Raw genomic sequence first — 6,259 nt, forward strand, 5'->3', positions numbered from 1 at the left:
GTGTTTTTTTTTTTGTATATTCTGTAATGTTATATATATATATATATATATATATATATACTATATATACTATATATATATATATATATATACTATATATTATATATATACTATATATTATATAATCATGTGGCTGTACATTTTATACTGTAAGTCTTTGCCTTCTATTGTTTTTTCCTGAATGACCACATGGTGGTTTTCTCAAGACAGAAATCTTGTATTTTTCTCTACACAACCCTCCAACTGTCAGTGAATCTTACACACAATACTGGTATCTTGTTTTTTTTTTTTTTTATCTGTATTAGTTGTGTTATGTATTGAAAGGATGATTCTAACAATAAACAGTGACATATTTGGTCTGAGGGTGCATTCATTGACATTTTTCCTTTATTTTTCACTAGTTTAAATGACAAAATTAGTAGTAGTGCTTCTATGTTTTGAATATTTTGATATCAGGTTGGTGCCAGAGAGCTGACAGTGCAATTACCAGAAAGTCTTGACAATCAGATTCAATTTAGTTAAAAAAAACTGACTTACCCAGTAATGTCACCCATTTGTAGTTCCATTCATTTAGCCATTGTCGTTGTTGTGATGGCAGTGTAGCAGGGCAGGATAGTGAGTAGGAAGTGACATCACACACAAGAGGAGGAAGGAGAGGTTACAAATCAGAGACACCTGAGCTGGGGAAAAAAAAAGCTCAAACAAAGGAGAACAAAGGAGGCTGAAGCAGAAACAGTGTGAGAAGTGAGACAAGGAAATGAAGGAAAAGAAACCAGTACTGGGATCTTGAACTGAAAACTCTGGGTAAATTGGAGGTGGCAAAAGAAAAACAAAAGAAAGGATCAACGGATCGGTTTAAGGAGAAGAGGATTGAGCTCCGGGGAACAGGCGACAGTCTCAGGCCGGTTTGGATCTCAGCGAAACTCCTCTCTCTGTCCAGGTCAAAGGCCGCGCTCCTTCAGATAAGTCCCTTCACCCCTCATTCTCCAGGCTTCTCCAGCTGACTGCCCAACTCACCTGCCCTATCACATGCCCACACACACTTACACTCACCCTCAGGAAACAGATCCAAAAAACTAAAGTCGACACTGAAATTCCTCCGTTTGCAGTTGATGTGATTAATTACTTTGCTGCATTATTAAGTTATATCGATGCTATTGATGATGTCACAAGTCCAGTGAAAATCTTTTCTCCGTATTGCTGAGAGCTCGAGAAAGTGCATTATTGACTGTGAGATTTTTTGGATGAGTGGTTGTTGAGACCCTAACCTAATACCCCAATCCCAACCCCAACATAAACTGTGATGTCATCAGTAAATCACAGAATATTGCTTTGTGAGCTCGTGAATGGAGTTCATTGCTCTCATTGGGTTACAGACAAGCACATTTTGAATAGGCACTGCTATGCCAGTGTGTTGCTGAGGACCTGAGGGAGTGCAGTGTCAAATGACTTTTTTTGGATGAGTGGCGATCGAGACCCTGACCCTCCCCAGGCGGTCACATGAACTGTGATGCCATCAGTGACATCACAAAATGAACAGATGAAAGTCATAAATCATGATGTCATAAACTCTGATGTCCTTGGTGACATCACAAAATGAAAGATAAGACATAAATGATGATGTCATACAAACTGTGATGTCATTAGTGACTCACAGAATGTTGATTTGTGAGTTTGTCAATGGGGTTCACTGTTCCCATCATCAGGAATGAGCACTGCACTAAAGTGAGACTAGTTTCTATTTACGCTTTAGGGCTATGTGCATTTCCAAAGCACTGATCTCCATCAGAAGAGCAGAGCCAGAGAAGATGCATCAATGAGGCCCACTGTCATCCCGCTGCTGTGGCATGTTCATTGAGTTTATTGAGCTTGTCAAGCATCTGCGTTGGGCCACCCTCCTGTGTCTGCAAGCTGCAGACCTGCGAGATCTCCTGCATCCGTGAACAGGGCGATAAGCCTTTCTGAAGAGAAGTAATGCAGCCTTCTTTTCCTGGCCTACAAAGGCACCATTGGATTGGCCCAGCCTATCCCAAGATTCATTGTGCACCAGTAATGAAACTAATATGGCAGCAAACATAACTGACAGAGAGCTGAGGATTACACTATGCAACCAAGGGCCTTATAACCTCAAGTTTCTGTGAAAAAAGTTATCTGTTGTGAAGGTTGCTAGGTGACAATATCCCCCATAGACCAGACCATCTAATTTAGGTCCAGCCTTCGCAGTCTACATCAGCTACTAAGGGCCACACTATCGTAGATCGTGTCCTCTGAAGGATGTGGCCCCTGACTTGGAACACAGCTTAGGTGTAAGATTAAACATCAAAGGCATCAGGACCTTTAGATACTGATGATATCAAAGTCACAATTTACTTCCTCTGATGATGTCATCGACTCTCCCATGAGAATTGTGATCAGTGATGTCACAACCTTGTCAGACAGAGTTTGTAAATAGGACCCATGACATCAAAGGGTATTGTTTTTTGACAATGCCACGCAGACGCAGACAGGCCTCTCGCCCCATTCGCAGACGCAGGAGACCTCGCAGGTCCCCAGCTCGCAGACGCAGGAGGGTGGTCCGACGCAGACGCTAAGCAAGCTCAATAAACATGTTGTAGCATTGAAATGACAGCTTATGTCATTAATACATCCTCTCGACAACCCATTAACTCCTCTCTAACTCCTCTCCAACTCTTCTCCTCTCTGACTTCTCTCTACTGATAGAAACCAGTGCAGTGGAAACACCCCAAAGCTTCAATAGAAACTAGTTTGACTATAGTACAGTGCTCATTCCTGTCAGCAGCTTGATGGGAGAAGTGGATTCCAAACATGTTCCATCATGTTTCATTTTGTAATGTCACTGATGACATCAGTTTATACACATCATTATTTATGACTTTCATCTGCTCATTTTGTGATGTCACTGATGACATCAGTTTAAAGACATCATCATGTTTCATTTTGTGATGTCACTGATGACATTAGAGTTTGTATAACATCATTATTTGTGACTCCTTTCATCTTGTGATGTCACTGATGACATCACAGTTCATGTGATGGCTAGGGGTGGGTCAGGGTCTTAAGACCCACTCATACAAAGAACCTCACAATTGACATTGCACTTCCTTGGGTCCTCAGCATCACAGTGGCACTGTATGGGAAAGGCACACTTCAGCTCCCAGTAACTAGTCTAGTGGAGGAGTTTAAATGTACTAAGGTTAGGACAGAGCTCCTGCTATCTGGGAGTAAAGATGTGGTAGTTAGTAAGGTGGTTCTAACCTCAATCAAAGGGAGAAAGTGGAATCCAAGAATGGCAGTGCAGGAGGCGGAAGCAAGGCTCAGGCATACAGAGATTGTGGGTAATGTCCAAATAGGCCGGGGAGGCTTGGGGCTTGGCCCAAGCAAACCGGTGTGGAGTAGAGTAGGTCCCAAGAAGAAGAGAAAGCTAGTCGTGGAGCAGGTTCATAGACAGGAGGAAATATTAAGGGGCGCAAAGGCAGTGGCCCAGGCTAAGCAGGGACAGTGGGTGAATTGGGAAGGTGTAGACAAGAAAAAGCTTTACTGGAAAGAGCTGTGGAGTATGGAGGAAAGTAGCATTAGATTTTTGATAGGGGCAACTTATGATGTATTGCCAACTCCCCAGAACCTAAAACTCTGGGTAAATGGAGACCCACTATGTTCATTGTGTTCAGGTACTGCAACTTAGAGCACAGCCTAATCCGGCGGGGGAGAGCTAGCCCAAAAAGGCACCTCTCCCTGACTGTACCTCCCTCATCGTCTTGGAGAGTGGGGGAATAGGGGGAGGTAGAGCACAGCCTAATCCGGCGGGGGAGAGTTTAGCTCAAAAAGGCATCTCTCCTTGACTCTACCTCCCTCATTCAAAATGGCCGCCACTTTCTCCAACCGTTTAGGGGAGTTTGTTTGCTGAATCTGCTAGTGTGTTTTGTCAGAGCTGATGATGGTGTTGTGTGTGGTAGCATAGGCAAGATAAAGAAAATAGTCGTGGTGTGAGGAGCAGTGATGGTTGGCACTAGGGGAGTGACTCTGGGACGCCAGTGATCACTGTCTAGCCTCCTGGAGGTGTCGTGGGACCAACTAGACGAAACACTGGTGAAAGGAGGTTCCCACCTGATGACCCCAAAGACATGTTAGTTGTCACTGCTCATTAGTCTGTATAGCTAAATTAATAGTTAGCATAGGACATGTTAAGCTTAGGGAGCTATTCACTGAGTCTGGTCCATTTTCTGTAGCACAAGTTTCTTGTGTTTACCTCAAACACACTGGCTGAATTCAACGATGAGCGGTTGTCAAGGAATCTCTCCATCTTGCTCCGTATTGCTGAGAGCTCCAAAAAGTGCATTATTGACTGTGAGATTTTTTGGATGAGTGGTTGTTGAGACCCTAACCTAATACCCCAATCCCAACCCCCACATAAACTGTGATGTCATCAGTAAATCACAGACTATTGCTTTGTGAGCTCGTGAATGGAGTTCATTGCTGTCATTGGGTTACATTCACTGTCAAGCACATTTTGAATAGGCACTACACTGCCAGTGTGTTGCTGAAGACCCGAGGAAGTGCAGTGTCACATGACTTTTTTTGGACGAGTGGCGCTCAAGACCCTGACCCTCCCCAAGTGGCAACATGAACTGTGATGTCCTTGGTGACATCACAAAATGAACAGATGAAAGTCATAAATCATGATGTCATTAACTTTGATGTCTTTGATGACATTACAAAATGAAAGATAAGACATAAATGATGATGTCATACAAACTGTGATGTCATTAGTGACTCACAGAATGTTGATTTGTGAGTTTGTCAATGGGGTTCACTGTTCCCATCATCAGGAATGAGCACTGCACTACTGTGAGACTAGTTTCTATTTACGCTTCAGGGCTATGTACATTTCCAAAGCACTGATCTCCATCAGAAGAGCAGAGCCAGAGAAGATGTATCAATGATGCCCACCGTCATCCCGATGCTGTGGCATGTTCATTGAGTTTATTGACCTTTTTGAGCGTCTGCGTTGGGCCACCCTCCTGCATTTGTGAGCTGCAGACCTGCGATAAGCCTTTCAGAAGTGCAGCCTTCTTTTCCTGGCAGACAAAGGCACCATTGGGTTGATCCTTTGTGGCCCAACCTATCCCAAGATTCATTGCACACCAGTAATGAAACTAATATGGCAGCAAACAAAACTGACAGAGAGCTGAGGATTACATTATGTGATGAGTGTCATGGGTTTCAGCTCAGTTCAACAGCTATAGGTACAACTGTTCAAACCAAGGGCCTTAAAACCTCAAGTTTCTTTGAAAAACATTATGTGTTGTGAAGGTTGCTAGGTGACAATATCCCCCATAGACCAGACCATCTAATTTAGGTCCAGCCTTCGCAGTCTACATCAGCTACTAAGGGCCACACTATCGTAGATCGTGTCCTCTGAAGGATGTGGCCCCTGACTTGGAACACAGCTTAGGTGTAAGATTAAACATCAAAGGCATCAGGACCTTTAGATACTGATGATATCAAAGTCACAATTTACTTCCTCTGATGATGTCATCGACTCTCCCATGAGAATTGTGATCAGTGATGTCACAACCTTGTCAGACAGAGTTTGTAAATAGGACCCATGACATCAAAGGGTATTGTTTTTTGACAATGCCACGCAGACGCAGACAGGCCTCTCGCCCCATTCGCAGACGCAGGAGACCTCGCAGGTCCCCAGCTCGCAGACGCAGGAGGGTGGTCCGACGCAGACGCTAAGCAAGCTCAATAAACATGTTGTAGCATTGAAATGACAGCTTATGTCATTAATACATCCTCTCGACAACCCATTAACTCCTCTCTAACTCCTCTCCAACTCTTCTCCTCTCTGACTTCTCTCTACTGATAGAAACCAGTGCAGTGGAAACACCCCAAAGCTTCAATAGAAACTAGTTTGACTATAGTACAGTGCTCATTCCTGTCAGCAGCTTGATGGGAGAAGTGGATTCCATAGACAAACACAAAGCAACATTCTGTGAGTCACTGAATGAATTTCATCTTCATTTTATGATGTCATTGATGATGTCACAGTTTATAGACATCATCATTTTGATGATTTTAATTTTTGATGTCACATTACAATTTGTATAACATCATTTTTTGTGACTCCTTTCATCTTGTGATGTCACTGATGACACAGGAGACCTCGCAGGTCCCCAGCTCGCAGACACAGGAGGGTGGTCCAATGCAGACCACCCTCCTGCGTAGGCAAGCTCAA

Source organism: Seriola dumerili, unplaced genomic scaffold, assembly GCF_002260705.1.
Source record: "Seriola dumerili isolate Sdu_G_001 unplaced genomic scaffold, Sdu_1.0 BDQW01000432.1, whole genome shotgun sequence".
In the NCBI taxonomy this organism is placed as follows: Eukaryota; Metazoa; Chordata; class Actinopteri; order Carangiformes; family Carangidae; genus Seriola; species Seriola dumerili.